The sequence below is a fragment of the Musca domestica genome, unplaced genomic scaffold (genome assembly GCF_030504385.1).
Source record: "Musca domestica strain aabys unplaced genomic scaffold, Musca_domestica.polishedcontigs.V.1.1 1, whole genome shotgun sequence".
NCBI lineage: Eukaryota > Metazoa > Arthropoda > Insecta > Diptera > Muscidae > Musca > Musca domestica.
Genome location: NW_026712114.1, coordinates 25499135 through 25518144, shown reverse-complemented (window position 1 = coordinate 25518144; position 19010 = coordinate 25499135). Strand labels below are relative to the sequence as shown.

General features: G+C 33.3%; 2 protein-coding genes across 5 annotated transcripts in view; one reads left to right on the top strand and one right to left on the bottom strand.

The window, feature by feature from the left end:
• Nucleotides 1-19010, bottom strand: part of LOC101896481 (cation-independent mannose-6-phosphate receptor) — a 208480-nt gene that overhangs the window by 13993 nt on the left and 175477 nt on the right. The window lies entirely within an intron of this gene.
• LOC101891253 (protein toll) overlaps nucleotides 1-19010 on the top strand; it is a 311410-nt gene that overhangs the window by 278769 nt on the left and 13631 nt on the right. The window contains exon 6 of one of the 4 annotated variants that reach the window (XM_059121116.1): nucleotides 9744-9772. The exons of the other annotated variants lie outside the window; for them this stretch is intronic. The gene's annotated coding sequence lies outside the window, so the exon portion shown is untranslated. The remainder of the gene's footprint in view (nucleotides 1-9743; nucleotides 9773-19010) is intronic. 4 annotated transcript variants of the gene reach the window in all.

Genomic DNA, 19010 nt, shown 5'->3' with positions numbered 1-19010 from the left:
ATTTTTGATTCCATAAAACATATGATCACAAAAAATATTCAGTCAGCCTAAAAGTATGCAGCACACCACAGTAGCTTTTCATGCACAACTAGCTAATGTTTTTGCAACTTTTTCCATGTCACAAAATTGTGTCTCCGTGTGTGTGTTGATTAGTACTCTATCTCTCGCTCAGTATTCTTTCGTTGAGTTTAATTAGCACGTTTAAAACGTTTATTATGCTCAAGTGGCAACAATTTAAATGTAAAAGTTGTTGCAAAAATTCTTGTTTTTCCTATACGATTTTCATTTACAAAGACAACCATGTATCTACACACATACATGGAAGCAAAACAAAAAAAAAAAAAATATGGAGCTGTTGATTATTAACGCCTGTTATGGTCTGGAAAATATCTATGTCCTCTTATGACATATAAGTAAATGGAGAAAAACAACACCAACCTGTTCATCTTTATCCACCCACCCACACATTAGTGTTTTACACATGCAACAAGAAAGGAGAGTGAGAGAAGTGGGAAGGAAGATAGAGGGAGAGTTGGAGAGCAAAGAACCCTCCCACCCCTCACAATAACAGGAAAACAACATCCTGTCGCTTGCATAAAAACTTCCTTACTATGAATTATATTGAGGTAGCTTCGGTATTTTTTTTTTTTTTTTTTTTTTTTTGCAGCATTTTCCTCTTGCTTCCGGTTCGCATCTCGGGCGCAGTTATCTCCCAGTTGAAAATAAGTTAACGAACTTTGCAAATTGTTGGCACCTACCCTGTGGCTGCCACTAACTCCGCCTGTATGATTACCACAATAAGGAAACTCAGACGCCAACATCACTGGCGGTGATTTTGCTTGCTCTTCAGCTTCTTAAGTTTAGAACAATATGTGTCTTGTTGCATACACCCACTCCATACCCGCCCTCCCCCCAACTCCCCCTCTTATGTTACTACTTACTGGTCTGGTGGGTGTTCCCGGGGCCAGATATTTTAAGATAATTTGATGTTTGTTATAGAAGGTGGGAGAGCTCTGTGTGTAAGGGCATCATTATCTATAGTCTTTGTGTGGCAATGTCTGTCTGTGTGCCCGGTTTGTCTGCTTAAGTGTCTTATGTGTTTTACAGCAGATTCGTGCATTGTGCTCCCATAGCCCATCGCCAGTAAGCCCAAGTGTTGTTTAAATAAAAATTTCACCTTAAGTTTAGTTGTTCTTCTTTTTTTCAAACTCTCTATGTGTAAGTGTGTGTGTGTGTAATTTTTTATATACATATATGATTTTTTTGTTATTTTTATTATTATTATTTTAACATCAGGTGCTTGTGTTCATCCTTAAGTGTAAAAAGGTGTACACATTTAATGTGATTATGTTCAAACGGTTAAATGAAGTCCGTTCACACATGCTCGTTTTATGGATAGGTGAAGATGATGATGATGCTGCCGGGACTGCTTCAAATGAATGAACTTGCTCGGCAGGGTGAATAAAGTTGATGATGTTTGCGGAGCATGTACATATATTCATACAGTTCATCATTTAACTTTAAAAGCAATATTATTTTTTATGACTTTTAAAGATTTTGTATGTCAGGAGAATGGAAGGGATGTTGACTCATTAAATGACAAGATAAAACTAGTTGAATTTTAAGGATATACAAGGACAAATGTTTCAAGCAGTATGTGCTTGATGATTTAATGCATAGAAAATACCACCTTTGGTCTTTGAAGGCAAACACATGGCAGTCGATCAAAAATGATGATGATGCCATAATAGACAAGAAAAATAGCTGTAAGTTCGGCCGGTCCGATCTTTGAATACCCCCCACCATTTGGGACGACTTTGGCAGTTTTCAAAAAAAAAAAAAATAAATAAATAAAATCCGTTAAAAATTCTGTTCAAAAGGGTCCCTACGAGGACGACGTGGACCTGCATAGGCAACTTTTGTCATAACCCATTGCAATTTTCTGTCATTGGCTGCAGTATCCGTTACGAATTTCAAACACCAAATTTGAAACAGTTCCGGTGAATAATGTAGCTAAAATCATCAAAATTCTGAATATCGGGAGGCAACGTTATATGGGCGATATACGAAGACGTGGACACAGACAATTTTCTGTCATAGGCTGCAGTACCCATTAGGAACTTCAAATATGAAATTTGAAACAATTCCGGTGAATAACGTCGCTAGAATCATCAAAGTATCGAATATCGGGAGCTACCGTTTTATGGGGGCTATATCAAGACGTAGACCTGTACAGACAGTTTTCTGTCAGAGGCTGTAGTATCCATTACGAACTTCATACACCAAATTTGAAACAATTCTGGTGAATAATGTAGCTAAAATCATGAAAATTCCGAATATGGGGAGGAACCTTTATATGGGGGATATACGAAGATGTGGACCTCAACAGACAATTTTCTGTCTTAGGCTGTAGCATCCATTAAGAACTTCAAATACCAAATTTGAAACAATTCCGGTAAATAATGTAGCTTAAATTACGAACATACCGAAAAAAGGAGATACCATTATATGGGGGCTACACCAGAACATAGACCTATATAACCCATTTTCAATACCAAAAGTCCTGCAGACATAATACACATTAAAGTAAAATTTTATTAACCTACTTCGTTCGGAAGCTAGAGTGATTTCCACAGACGGGCAGAAGGATAGACGGACCGAAATCGCTAAATCGACATAGAATTTTATGCTGATCAAGAATATATATATACTTTGTGGGGTCTAAAATGTATATTTAGAGCTGTTACAAACGGAATGACAAACTTTTTTTATACCCTCCGCCTTAGTATGGAGAAAATCTGGACTTGTAGATTTTTCCAGAGCCAAAGGCGACTTCGAGATTTTTGAAATCTAAGAGGCGAATAATCAAGAGACAACCTTCGTATCCATATCATTAATTTTTGAACAACTTTTAACTCTCCTCTAAGCCAAGAAGTATGCAACGATTAACTTATTTTATTTTTCCATGCGAGTAAATTTGGTCGATTAATCAAATTGTTCTGTTGTTTTAAAAAGTCTAAAATTCGACTTCAGTTTGGAAAAAAAGATTCCAAGTAGACCTTTTATTTAGTCTTTTAGTCGAAAGTTTGAGCAATTTTATATTTTTTGATTCGAAAGAAAGTCGATCTATCGACCATGATCTCCAAATCGAGAATTGACTCCGAAGGGTTTATTTTCCCCCATCCAATGGTCGACTTCACTTTTAAGGCTTCTCAAGAACTAAAGTCGATAAAACGAGTTTTTTCATAAGAGCCAAAAAGTATGCAATGATTTGCGTTTTTTACACCTTCTTCAGATTGAGTTTTTTGGATCGTACAATCGAAATCTACTTTTAAATGGAGAACAAATTAATTTTCGTATGAATTATTATTATTATTATTTTTTCTTAAATTAAATTTTCTAGTTTTTCCACCTTTTAAATCAATTTAGAGAGAGACACACACACACAAATATTTCGATTAAATTTTTCCAATGAAATTTCCCCCCCAAAAATGCAATTTGAAAAATGTCAAAAACACAAATATGAATGAATAACAAATAATAATAAATCATCTATTTTATTGTGGTTTATACAGATAAATGACAAATATTTTATGGTATGGTAAATATGATAATAAATGTCAAATTTCCCAAGTGAAAAGAAAATGCACAAACGACGAACAATAGATGTGGGAATTATATGGACTGCAAAAATGTCATTTAATTATAGGTATGTATGTGCAACGGCACAATATTAGGGTGGGGAGTTGGAAAAATGGAAAATAAGAAGTGAATTCGACGAAGAGGAGGACAAATTTAAATAGCTCTTTTCCGAAATACAAAAGTGAGGGTAAATGAGGGCAGATAAAAGAAGAATGGAAAAGAAGGATGTAAAAAAATAATTTAAAAAAGGCTTAAACCCATTTAAATTTTTACACTGTCCGACAAATTCGATTTCTTTAATAATTGCCAGAAGCATCCAACTGATTATGAAAGTAGAACTATAAAAAGAAAGACACGTGAATCGGCGGTTTGAATGCTTACATCGTATAGTCACCAAAATAGAGGTGGCAAGTTCGTGTTAAGATTCCTTGGAAACCTTTAGGCAGGTGAGATAAAAAAAAAAAACAAAGACAAACGCCATAATTTTTACATTTTTTTTAAATTTTATTGAACGAAAGCAAAAATTTCGGAAATAGCATCAAATTTTTTAATAAGTTTAGATTTGTAATTGGTAACCTTTGGCACGAATGTTGCTCTGCGGTATTTTGGCCCATTCTCGGCGAAGCGCTTGCTTGAGGTGATCGAACCTTGCTTTCCAAAATACTCCAGATACAATAGTCCAACGGATTGGTATCCGGAGATTTTGGTGGTCATTGTGCGCTGGAAATGAAACGAGGAAACTCATTTTGTAACCATCCTTAGGTGGCGCGTGCTGAGTGCGATGCTGCTGAGTGCTGTAGGGATGCCCAAGGTCTGTGGCAAAAATGCTTGCGTGCACAAGACTTCAATACACCCTCCAGAATATTCCCGCGATAATATTCGGCATTTATTCTGATGCCAAAAGCATCAAATTTAAGAATAAATTTAGATTTGTTCGAATTGTTCTCCTTTGGCACGAGTTATGGCCTTAAAACGGCCAGTGAAACCGTCACACGCTTCCCGAATGTTGCTCTGCGTTACTTTGGTCCATTCCCGGCAAAGCGCTTGCTTGAGGTGATCGACACTTTAGTATTTTTTAGTGCCAACCTTGTCCAAAATACTCCAGACACAATAGTCCAACGGATTGGTATCCGGAGATTTTGGTGGCCATTGTGCGCTGGAAATGAAGCAAGGAACCTCATTTTGTAACCATTCTTGGGTGGCGCGTGCTGAGTCCTTTAGTGCTAAGTACTGTTGGAATGTCCAAGGCCTGCGTCCAAAATTGCTTGCCCAAGGCTTTAATACACCCAGAATATTTTTGCTATAATATTCGGCATTTATTCTGATGCCACGGTCGATTAATACGAGCGGAGAACGATCATCGGCTATTATGGCGGCCCACACTATCACCATGGCCGGCGCTTGAGTTCTGGTGGGCAACCGAAGGTGCACATTTTCAGGTGACCTCCTTTCGGGACAACGAATGTTTTCTCATCGGAGAAACTCAAATTCGGCAGTTCACCACTTTCGGCCAAGCGAAGCAACTCTTTAGCTCTTTTGAGTCTATTTTCTTTCTGTTGCGGTGTAAGTTCTTGCACTTTTTGGAATTTCAATGGCTGTACCCCGAGCTCATTTTTCAATATTTGCCGAATGGAATATTGCGATATGTTCAGCTCACGAGTCATTTTTGCGGCCACTGCAACGCGAGTTTCGATCAAGTCGCTTCTTTACTTTTCGAACCATTTCTGCTGTTGTTGCTGTTTTCTTCCGTCCAGTTCCTTGACGTCGGACTACGCTACCTGTATCACGGGTAACGAGTGATAATACGAGACACAAAAGATTTATTCACATTTAAATGCTGGAGTGCTCTAACGATAGCTACTTGTGGTTTTCCCAGCCAAATATAAAGAAATCAGACTATCACCCTTAAATTCCATCACGAATAACTTTATTTCTGGAAAATTCTCACCAAAATGCTTTTGTACGCTTGTAAACAATATAATGAGCTGTCACTGGAATAATTTTAAGAGCTGTCGAACGTGAAGCTTAGAAATGGCAGTAGTCTGAATTTTGGTTGCAGTTTTTTCATCTCACCCTGTGTACATGTCTATGTATATACATATATTTATTAAATGACATTAAAATATGTAATTAGAATGTTATTGTTTTTGACGACCACACGCACACACAAATTAGAGACAAATGTGGGAGAGAATACCCACAAAAATAACATAATCTCACATTGGACAATAGTTCAAATGAGAGAAGCAAATTAAAATATATTTCATGAGAAAGTACAAATTTTTCAAATGCAGACATACAACCAGCCAGCCAGCCAGCGATCCGCACATAATGGACCAGCACTTGTGGTGTCATGTTTCTGATTGTACACAATAATAATAATAAAATACAATGTGTGTGGCTAAATAATTATAATTCGAATGAGGAAAATTTTAAGGAATTAAATAAAGCTCTTCCTTCTCTATCTCTAAATGACAATAAAGATATGTTAGTTAACATTTTTGTTAATTCATAGATCATGTCTCGTCCATGGACAATGTGGGGACAATTTGGGAAATAAAATAATTAGGATTCTTAAATGTAAATATTTCGGCAAGGCATAATGGGCTCACAAATAAAATGTTATAGATAATGGCAGTCGTCAGAAGTTAATTCACATTACAAATTAAGGTTTAAAACCAAAATACTCTTTCATACAAAATTTAAAAAATCTCCCAGCTTTTGTCTTCAATTTTCAAAATCAAATCTGTCATTTCTACTCCCATGAAGCCACAATCTTCTTTTCGTTGATTCCTAACCTCAAAGTTATCATAAACCACATTATGGTTATAATTTGCTGAAATATATATTTGTGAAATCCCCCAAGTATATTAAATATTAAAATATAAATACAATACCACACAACATTTGGGATCCTGGGAAATCGTACACATATGGATGCAAAAGACAATTTCACCGGAATCACAAGTCCTGACCAACCAACCTTTTGTTTGTAGAAATATCATGCTCCAGTTTGATTACATTTTGAGAATGAATGCTATCTTCACATATCTCTTGTTCTTGTTTACTATTTATACTTAATTAATTTATCGTTAAATAAGTAGAACATTTGCCCAAGAATTATATTTTGCAACAAATATGTCCTAACATTACGGGGGAAATGTAGAAATCCTTATATTTCAATATTGTATCGTCCATATGGTCGGTCGGTCATCATCATCCGCACTTCTTGCTTGGCTTTTGTGGGTCATGACATCCATCCTACACAATATAACAGCAAATAAGAACATAATTATGATTTTCAAAATGAAAATGTAATTTCTTATGCAATGTATATGCACAGATATCAAAGATAACAAAAATATATGTATGTATGTTATGTATACATGTGTATTTGTGATACAAAATTTACATTTTGTATTTGGTTTATTTTTGGAAGAATTATACACAATGTAGTAATTTATTAATAACAGAGGGCAATACAAAAAATAACTACCGAGAAAAAAAGTCCAGAAGATTAAGAAATTAGAGCAAAAATAGAAAATAGGTGTATTGGCGTTTGAAACGTCAGCAATGCAACGAAACTGCAATATTCCATTCGGCAAATATTGAAAAATGAGCTCTGGGTAAAGCCATTGCAATTCCAAAAAGTACAAGAACTTACACCGCAACAGAGAGAAAATAGACTCAAAAGAGCTGAAGAGTTCCTTCGCTTGGCCGAAAGTGGTGAACTGCGAATTTGGTTTTCTCTGATGAGAAAACATTTGTTGTTCAGCAGTTTGTAAACAAACAAAAATGAGGTTCCTCGCTTCATTTCCAGCGCACAATGACCACTAAAATCTCCGGACTATTGTGTCTGAGTATTTTGGAAAGCAAGGTTGGCACTAAAAAATATCAAATTGTCGATCACCTCAATCAAGCGCTTCGCCGGCAATGGCCCAAAATACCGCAGAGCAATATTCGGGCAACGTGTGACGGTTTCATTGGCCATTTGAAGGCCATAATTCGTGGCAAAAGTGACCACTTCGAACAAATCTAAATTTATTCTAAAATTTGATGCTATTTCAGATATTTTTTGTTTCCATTCAATAAAATTAAAAAAAAAAAATGTAACAATTATGGCGTTTAACTTTGTTGCAGTTTTTTTATCTCATCCTGTATTTTTTTTCTTGTTTTCGCATTTTCATTGGTCTTTATTTGCGGTAAATGAAAGTAACATAAAACTTCGCTTTAGTCATCAATTGTCAAAAGAGAAAATTTTCTACACAAAATTTCACTATAAGTTTTAGAATAAACTTTGTATGTAGGTGTATCAGTTTTAAAGAAAATTACATTCGAAATTTATATATTAATATTGAAAATTATGTGATTCCGCTTCTTTGGTGCTAGTTGAAGACGTTTTCATTCAGAGTCAAAATCTTACATCATACTAAATTTTATGGGAACTGTACCAAAGAAAGAAATATTCTAGATCAAATTTCGTTATGAGTCTCCGAACAAAGGAAACTTGTATACGTAATATGTATCCTAAGAAAATCTCATCCATTTTGGTATATAAAATTTATAATTTTTTCGAAAAATTTAGCACTCTTTCCGTATTTGCTGCAATTTTTCTCATGTATTCACTATCCAGCAGTCAGTCTGTATTGTGAAAAATTGGATTTTGTAGTATTCGGTTTTTTAGGCCTATATACAGCCTTAACTATACACAAAGGTTCCCCCCCAAAATTGTATGTAGAACTTTGCATTTTAATAAAGGGCTTTGGATTACTTCTAGAAACATTGGTTTAAAATATTGGTCAGTCCACTTTTTGATATAGTCCCTACAAAGGGGTAAACCACGAATTCAGGTATTATTAACGTTTCCGGCTATATTTTCCAATTTTGGTATTTTGTCGATCTCTATATTTGTCTATGGCCATTTTGTATTATCTCTATTTCACGTTTTGGTATGGCCCTTATTTTAAGATCATGATTTTATTTATTTCAACGGTCTTGGCCATATTTTCCAATTTTTAGACAAGTGTTCTTTCAAAGGTATTTTATAGACCGGGATCCCTTTAAAGGTTAGTTAACACAGAATCCCTTTTCTAGGTATTTTGTAGCCCCCTTTGAAGGTCTTCAAACGCCAGAAGCCTATTTGATTCATGATTTTTTTTTTTTTTTTTTTTGTAAATTTATTTAATTGTATGTGTGTTTAGACACACACACAACCGCATATCGACAATTTTACATTGTGTAGCCCACATTAATGCGTGTGTGTGTTGTTACAAAACAATTCGTAATTGAATTTTAATGTAATCCTTGTGTGTGTGTCTACACTTTGCCATAAAAATAAATAATTTCATTTGAAAATTTTCGAAAAACAAATTTTATGAAATGTAATCTCTACAGACATAATCTATTTAATTTATAATAAAGAAAATTTTCATTTTTGGCATTGATGTGGGTGAAAGAAAATAAAAATAATGATGATATTAGCATATGATATTATTAATACTTGAAAAGAAAATTACAAAATTTGTTTTAAGAACTTTTTGAAAATTTCATGTGAATTATTTAATATGCACATAATGCTAATGTTGAAAAAGTTTGCTTAATATCATGTAGAAAATTGTTAATAAATAATTTGCATATATTTTTGAGATAAAAGTGAAAAATTTTAAAGGAGTGAGGTCTAAGAAATTTAAAGGAGAATAATATAAGAGAATAAATTGAATTAGGAAACCGAAAAAAATTGCATGAAAAATTATACAAAGTTAAAAAAACTCACACATTAAAATCGAAAGCCTTTAATTGCTTAAAAAAGTACTACAAAATGTTATAGCTTAACGAACAGAGTAGTTTTCACTTGTGATTTATTAGACTAAGTGAAAACCAGTGAAAAACACTTTTCTGGTAATAAAAAACACGGTTAAATATTTTTTATTTTTATATCGAAGAGGTTCAACAATTGAGTGGCACAATCAAACATTTTATCTCTAAAATAATTTTCCATAAAAAATTTTAAATATTTATTAAAATTTACGACTTAAATTTCTTTTCACCTTTAAACGTTTTTTTCTCATTCCTCTCCTTCTTCTTTTTTTTTTAAATTACAGGTACTTGTGAAAAACGTCTTTTCCGTCTCGTAAGTAATTTCCGTTATAAAATGTGTGTGTGTTGTATGTATGAACAATTTGGCCATGTGCGTGAGTGTGAGCTTAATTCAAACAACCACTTCTTAATTTAAGGTAGAGGAACAAGTGGTTCATAAATTGTGACGACTGCAGAAAGAGAGAGCGCGACGAAAAAACCTCTAAACAACAATTTTTCTCTATTGTTGTCGATTTTTCCATTCAGAGTTTTAATTTCATTTTACGCTTTTAAACACTTGAACAGAAAAAAAATTAATTAAAAGCACCTGAGAACTCTGCTGCTACCAGTCGTTCAGAAAAAAACCCACAGCTGAGCGAACCAAAATCACATTATGTTCACGTGCATATGGGATGTTCCATGGGGAATTTTTTTAGGAAAATATAGCGATGCAACACAAAACTGAAATGGCCGCTAGAAATTTTAGAAGTCCTTAATGGAATACATCTTAAAAATGTAAAAACTAATCATCGAAAATAATAAAAAAAACAAAGTGTGGCTTTAGTTATTCTTAAAAAAAATATATTGAAAAATCGACATTTTTACAATAACAAAATGACACAATAACACTATTGCTTTGATGGTCCTTCAAACATTTGTACTCAAAGGACCATATTATGGCTTTCATTCCACATCTTTCCACAAAAAAAAAACACAATTATTATTTTTATAAAAAAAAAAAAATAATAAAAACAAAAATACGATTATAACTCTCTTGTTCATTTTTCAAATACTCTTAATAAACCCACAATTGAAGCTCTGTTGGTCGTTCAAAATATATTCTTATGATTATGTTGGTTCGTAAAAAATATTCCAAAAAAAAAAAAAAATCCAAAATTATAGTCATCAGAGTCCTTCAAAAAATATTATTGAAAATTATACTAAAATTGTTCTTAGAATATGCAGGATTATCGCTGGGTAGGTCCATTATGAGACCTACAAAATCTACAAAAATATTCTAAAAAAAACCCTCAAGTATAGGTCGACGGCACCTAAAAAACATATTCACTTTTGGTTGTTGGTCCTTCAAAAATGTTCATAATTGTAGAAATATAGGTCCATAAAAACTTATTTATAGTCGATGCTATATAGTATTCTGCTATAAGTATTCTTAAAAATTCTGTTGGCTATTCATAAATATCCCTTAACAATCCAAGACGAAAAATCAGATTGTCCTTAAAAAACAAAAAAATAAATAAATACTAAACAATATAATATGTTAAGCCCGGCCAAGTACCCTCCACTATTTGGAAATTTCAAAAAAATAATTCTATTAAAAACCATTTCGGTGAACAATGTCTCTAAAATAATCAAAATATAGAATAAAATCGTCAAAATATCGAATATATAGGGGCTATATGAAGACCTGGACCTGCATAGCCAATTTTAGGCTGTAGTACCAATTCCGAACTTTAAATACGAAACTTGAATTAATTCCGGTAAATACTGTCGCTAAAATCATCAAAATACCGAATATAGGGAGGTATAGTTACATGGGGGCTATACCTAAGCGTGGACCCATATAGACCATTTTCTATACCAAAAGTCCTTCTGACCAAACACACATTTAAGTAAAATTATATCATCCCACTTCAATTCCTTTGGAAGCTAGATTGATAGATGGACAGACAAACAGATGGACGAACATCGTTAAATCGACATAGAATTTTATGCTGATCAAGAATATATATACTTTGTGTGGGCTAAAATGTATATTTCGAAGTGTTGCAAACGGATTGACAAAACTTAATATACCCTCCATACCTCGATGGAGGGTATAAAAAATCAGAATTAGCCCTTTCAGTATTTTTTTTTTTTTTTTTTTAGAATCTATGATTATAGTTCCGCTTGACCATCATAAATAATTTTAAAAACGTTATTGGTTCCTCAAATATTGTTGGTTCCTTGAAAAAAACCAGAACTGTGGCTCCGTTGGCCTTTCAAACATATAGACGTTACAACTCAAGATGAAAAAATATGTCTAAAATAGGCGATTATATCTATTTTTTTCAAATTTAAAAATTTCATTTTTTTTAAGTATTTCTTAATATAACATTTATAATTCAAATAAAGTATTTATAATTCAAGGATTAAAAAATATTAAAAAAAAAAAAATTTCCAAAAAAAAATTAAGATTATGCCTCTATAATTCCTTGGAATCAATTTTCAAAAATTTGCTTAAACTTGTCTTTATTAACCATTTGATGAATTTTTGAAATGTGTAAGGATTTTCAATAAATGTTCTCGGTTTAAAAATCCACCACAAAGAAAATAATCTTTAAAAGGTCTTTCTCGAAACTAATCAAAAATCATTTGACATGGCAAAAAAACATTACCTCCTAAATTTCTATTTCTTGCAGAAAGTCTCAAATCCCCTAGAATATTAACATTCGCACCTAATATTACATGCTTCATATGTATCGCACCGCATTAAACTCTTGCCTCGCACTCTCATCACAACATTACTATTTTATTACATCGTTTTCGTTTCGTTTTCCACTTTCACGCATACATACACATAGTTGTCACCATGCTAAAAATTCTATTTCTGTAGCTAAATAATAATCGTCTACATCGTAATACAAAACACTCACACACGCACATATTTTTGGTGTAATATAAAATTATTTATTCTCACAGTTTAGCATTCATATGTTCTTTTATAATGCTCCTGCTAAACTCCAGCTCTGGATGTGAGTGGTATTCATATGACGTGGATGACAACAAACAGCACACCTTTGCAAAAACAAAAAAAAATCTCATATTTACTGGCAAATAGTACAAGCTTAAGGTGGTGGCAGGGAGCGGTAAGCAGCAGCAGTCATATTCATAGCCATTTAAGAGTGTATATATGGATCCTGTGTATTTTACTCATACTTCTGCCTGACCATAATTGCACCACAACAAAAAACCCGTCGCAACAACAAAGCGGCAAATGTAATGTGGTTTGGTAGTGGCGGAAAGCTGTAAATGTATATGTGACAATTTACACACTATACCACTCAACACCATGTCTGCTAAATGTGTCCGCATGTAAATATGTATATGTGTGTGTAATGTCAGCATGGCAGATTTTTACAAACGCTTAGTCTAAAATGTGTTATGGCTCTCCTGTAACATGGATAATGGTTAAGGCGGGTTTAAGGACTGTTCCAGAATGCTAAAAACAGGAAAATACTAAAACAATCGTAGTTTTTTTTGGAGGATTCTAAAAAGGGTGTGTGAAGACTTAAACAATCGAATGAAGCCGTTATATTAGGGTCTATACGAAGACATGGGCCTGCATAGGCAACTTTGGTCATAAACCATTTTGTCATTAAACCAAGGCGTGGACCTGCACAGACAATTTTCTGTCTTAGGCTGTAGTATTAATTACGAACTTCAAATACCAAATTTGAAACAATTCCAAGGGAAGGTACCACTATATGGGGGCTATACCACAACGTGGACCTACATGACCCATTTTCAATACCAAAAGTCCTGCAGACATAATAGACATTTGAGTAAAATTTTATCAACCTAATTAATTTTCTTCGGAAGCTACAGTGATTTCCACAGAAGACGAACGGACGTTGCTAAATCGACATAGAATTTTATGATGATCAACAATATATATACTTTGTGTGTCTAAAATGTATATTTCGAGATGTTACGAACGGAATGACAAACTTAATATACAAATTTTCTAATAATTAAATTGGCTTCTTAAAATCAATTGGCCCTTAAACTTTACTGATCCTTCAAAATTATTCTTAAAATATCTAATGTCAAGCTAAATCGAAGTATTCTTGAAAATCCATAAACTATGTTTAAGGAAAGTACTTTTAAAAATGTAGGATTAAGAAACTATTCTTTCAGAACCTAAAAATTATAATTTTATAGGTAAAATGGTAATTCGGAAAAATCCACATGTATGTCTAACTCTTATTGCCAAAGAGTAAGTCTACCTCCAAAAGAGTAAGTCTAAATTCTAAAATTTAAATTTTTGAAAAAAAATCCTTGACATAACAATAAACATCCAAGCGGGAAACCCCTTTTCTAAAACGTAGGACACCTGACGCCACCATTGTCTAAATAAAATATATAAAGTTAAACAAACAAAAAAACCCAATTTGAATGCAAGTTTGTCTGGCAGAAATGAATTTTGTATTCTTCGTCTGCATTTTAAAATATTTACGCTTTGCTGAAGTCTATCTCTTGCTCTCTTCACCAGCATTCCTTCACTTTGTATTCTACGTATCAAAAATATTTTCGGGTTTGTGTGTGTGCGAAATATTTCACATAATTCCAAGTGAGCAGCCAACAGCAGCAGCCAAACAACAATCCCTTTTTTATGCACTAAAATGTATAAATTTGTTGTTGTTGTTGTTGTCGTCGTCTTTTTTTACTGCAATATAAAATATTTACCATTCCCATACAATATGTATGAGTATGAGTTGCTATGCGAGCAAGTGTGAGAGGAAACGGAACAAAAAAATTAACGTATCTTTTTGGTTACCACAACAGTTGTGGTCGGTTATATATTTTAAAGCATACTTTTAGGCGTGTTTAATGTGAATGCAGTTGTTTAGGAAACGGGGATGAATGGGGCTTTATGTATGAAATTTGAGGTATAGGTGTTGGTAGTTAATAAAAGTCAATGACCTTGATAATCCCGATATAATTAATGAGGTTAATTGCAACAACAAAATAACACAAGTTAATTAATTTCTCTGCAGTAAAGAACAATTTTACCACAATACAGAGAAGTATATTAAAACTGTTTTTACATACAAATTAAATCAAATTATGTAGGTTTTTAAGGACAAATTTATCAAGGACTAGCGGTTGTACAAACTTATTTTTGGGAACATTTTCTTAAGAAACTTGAATTTTGTAGAACATTTACTTAGGTACCATCCGAGTATAAACGCGGATTTGTTGGAATATTTGTATAAACGTGGATTTTTGTAAAATATATTTTGATCGATCATCTGACATGCCTACATGGATATTTTAAAAATATTTTTTCAAGGACACCTATGCTCCCTACGAATATTTTTTCAAGGAACCTCGGAGTTACAGAACTGGATTTTTTTAAGAAATTTTTTCTCGCGGACCTTTAAAGATGCAAGCGTGGATTTTAAGAAACATTTTAAGAGAATTATAAGCACAGATTTTTTAGGATAGTTCCGAGAATGAAACGAATAAAAATGCTTTCTGTAGGACCTTCACGTGATAAAATCGTAGACCTTTAGAAACATTTTTACAGATTTTTAGAAACAATTTTTAAACGTAGATTTGCTAGGTATACTTTCTAAGGACCTTCACGTGTTAAGAGCGCAGATTTTTTAAAAGTGAACGTGGATTTATTTTTTAATTGTTTTCTAAGGGCCAGCCGAGTTACAAATGTGGATAAGTTAAAGCATTTCCCAAGGATCAGTAGAGCTACAAACATCGATTTTTTGATGAATTTTTTACAAGGCGGATTTTTATTTTTTAATTTTCTAAGGGCCAGCCGTAGTTACAAATGTGGATCCCTCGAACGTCGATTTTTTAATGTATTCTTTCAAGGCTCAAATGGGATTCATCTAAGGTGGTGGGTTTGGAAATGTTTACTAAATTTAATGCAATTCCTTTATGCGTGAACGGAAGAAGCTTGTAATATGAAATTATGGTATTGGGTTCACTGCTGGGGATTGTTTGATATGTGTACTACAAGTGCATGAAAAGTACTAAATAGTACTATTTTTGATACAATTTGGTATTGGGTGGACATATAGCTCGTGAAATCAGAAATTTGGTATTAGGGTTGCTGTTCGTGTTAGTATAACCGAAATCGTACTATATTTGGCATTGGGTGAAGGGATAGAGATGAAATTCTTAAATTTAATATTTAGATTAATGGTAGCATCTGGTTTTGAGTTTTGGCGGGTTTTGGAATTTGTCCAATATTTGTACGAAAAGTATTGGGTGAAGGGATAGGGCTGGAATCCTCAAATTTCATATTCAGATATTTGTTAGTATCTAAAATTGAGGTGTGGAGGTGATTTAGGTGTGTGGTGATTTTAAAAAGTGTACCATATTTGTACGAAAAGTACTAAATAGTAGTAAAGCACTAAATAGTAGTACATTTGGTATAAGGTGAAGGGATAAGGCTGGAATCCTCAAATTTCATATTGTGGTCTCTGTTGGTTTGTAGAAATTAGGAATAGAAGGAATAGAGCTAAAATTCTGAAATGTTATGTCTATGTCACCGGTAATGTCTGTGATTCGACAAAGAAGCTGGTTTTACATAGGCGTGCTATAATGCACTAATTTTACTAAATTTGATTTTGGGTGATGGAATGGAGCTGAAATTCGGAAATTTGTATTGAGGTATCTGTTGGTTTCAACGTTGAAATAGTTTTGTGTAGAAAAATTGGATGTAGACTTATTATGCAATGGTTTTACTAATATCCTGGACAGGTGGACTTTTATTTTCTCAAGAACATCTGAGCTATAGTCTTTGATATTTAATATATTTTATCCTAAAATCACCGAGACTATATGCACTTTTTTTAAATATTCTTTGAAATTTATAGAATATACATATTTTGTTTTGTACTACAAAAATCATTTAATATATTTTTTAATCTGAAAATTTATTTATAACTCATTGTGACAAAAGTTGATTACATGCCAATATAATTCTGATTAAATTTAAATTGACATTTGTTTAACCCTTCAATGAAAGATACAATGAATTTAAGAAGTATATTTTGTTTTCAGCCAGGTCAATGGCTTAGCTAGACCAAGAAAACCGGCAACAGAACATTGTTTCGTTATATGAATCATTCGTCTGTCATGCTGTTGCCGTTGGTAATTAAAAATATATTAAATTTCCTGAAATTCAATGCTTCAAGTGAAGCTATTCCTTGTCTAAGTGGGGGATGCTGAAATTTAAGAGACGAAAGCGCAAATACTAGCAATGTCTTGGAAAAGTTTTTAGTTCAGTAATCAATCATTTGCCACTCTCCCTCTGTATTTTGCAGAGGAGTGCGGATAGTTTCTATCCTGACATTTCCTTTTCACAATTATTGATTGTTGTTTAGCCATTTTACTTTTCGACACAACTATCTTCCAAGAACTAACAAAAAAAATCCAACCATTAAATTGCATTGATGCTCTTCATGGTAGTGAAAAAAAAAACAGCACGACAAAAAATTAAAAGCAAAATAATAACAAATTGTTAAAGCTTTCCTCCTTCGCCTTCCTTGGTTGGTTGGTTATCTTGATCACCAAGCAACGACGAGACTATTCTTAGTGTTTGCTTCCAATACAACAATCCCGGACATTATGGAGACGATAACTAATTGTCAACGCTGTGATGTTGTTGTTGTTGCTGTTGTATAGACAGTAGGATTTTTGCCATTAGTAGATTGAAAGATAGTTATTTGTATTGAAAATGCCGAACACAACTCCTTTGGCAAGAAAGACGAATGTCGTCGGCCAGCTCAATGGGTGGGTGTTGTTTGCCATTTTCGTTGTTCATTATAACAACTACTTTCTTCTTTAGAAATCTATTTCTGTGTGTTTGTGTTTTTTTTTTTTTGCTCATTAATTTTCCATCGTTTGTTAGCAAGAAAATAACATGACAATGGTATAATTTGTTTTCACTTAAATAATGGCGAGCATAACAGTGGAAATTTGATGTGGAAATGTTGTGAATAACATTGCGGGGAGTGGAAAATAAAGAAACAAAAATGGAAAACAAATATTAATTGGAAATTGTGGTATTGTTATTAACTTTACTATGACTAATATATTATACTAGCAAGTGTCGGGCACTTCGTCGACGGAAAGTCCACCTTGAAATTTTAGATTTGTGTCAGTTACGATTAGTACTGAAAATTCACAATTTGTTCAGTTTTTCAAAATCAAAGGTTTTTAAGATTTTTTTTATTGTTTAAGTCTTTCCTTTTTCGGAAAGAATTATCGGAAAATGTTACTTTTTACACCACAACGTCTTCAAATTCTGTAATTTTAAAATTTATCCATTGCACAATGCAGCCACATCCATGTTTCCATGTGTAAACTCTAGAAAACAACAGTGACGTCAACATCAAATTTCAGAATTTCAGCTCTATTCCTCAACAACCTCAGATACCAACAGTGACTTTAATATAACATTTAAGGATTTCTGCTCCTTAATTTCCCCCTTTACAAAATTTAGTTCCATTTAGTACAATTATGGTATGCATATCCAAAACCACCTCCTTCTCTCAACCACAGACACCAACAGTGATATATACATCAAATTTCAGGATTCCTGCCCTATCCCCTCAGCTAATACAAAATTGTCTAGCAGTAAGTACATTTCGGATTTCCAAAACAATTACCCTATCTCAACCTCAGATACCAACAGTGGCCTTAATATTAAATTTTAGGATTTTAGCTCTTTCATTTCCCCCACTATCAAATTTAGTACAATTATAGAACACATATCCATATTTCAATCCCAGATACCAACAGAGACCTCAATATTAAATTTCTGGATTCCAGTCCTATCCCTTCACCCAATACCCAATTTAGTACTACTTAATACTTTTCGTACAATTACAGCACACCTTTCCAGAACCACCTTTATACCTCAATCCCAGTTGCCAACGCAGACCTCAATATCAAATTTCAGGATTCCAGTCCTATACCTCACCCAATACTCCACTTAGTTCCACTTAGTACTTTTCGAAAAACTGTAGTATACATTTCCACAGACAACAACAGCGACATACATATCCAATTTCAGGATTTCATCTCCATTTCTTCACCCAATACGAAATTCAGAATTATTCGTATAATTATAGAACACATTTCCAAAACCACGTCTATGTCTCATTTCCAGAAACCATTAGTAACCTAAATATAACATTTCACAATTTTTTCTCCAATATCAAACCAATATCAAATGTAGTACCATTTAGTACATTTTAAACGACTATCGTACACATTTCCAAAATCTCCTCAATATCTTAACCACAGACAGCCACAGCGGCTTCTATATCAAATTTCAGATCTATTCACTTAATACCAAATATAGTTCTTTTTAATACTTTTCGTACAATTATAGTTGACATTTCCAAAACCACCTCTGTATCGCAATTCCAAATACCAATAGAGAGCTTAATAAAAAAATTGAGGATTCCAAACCCATTCCGTCACACAATACCAAATTTAGTACCATTTAATATTTTTCGCATTTCCCAACTACATCC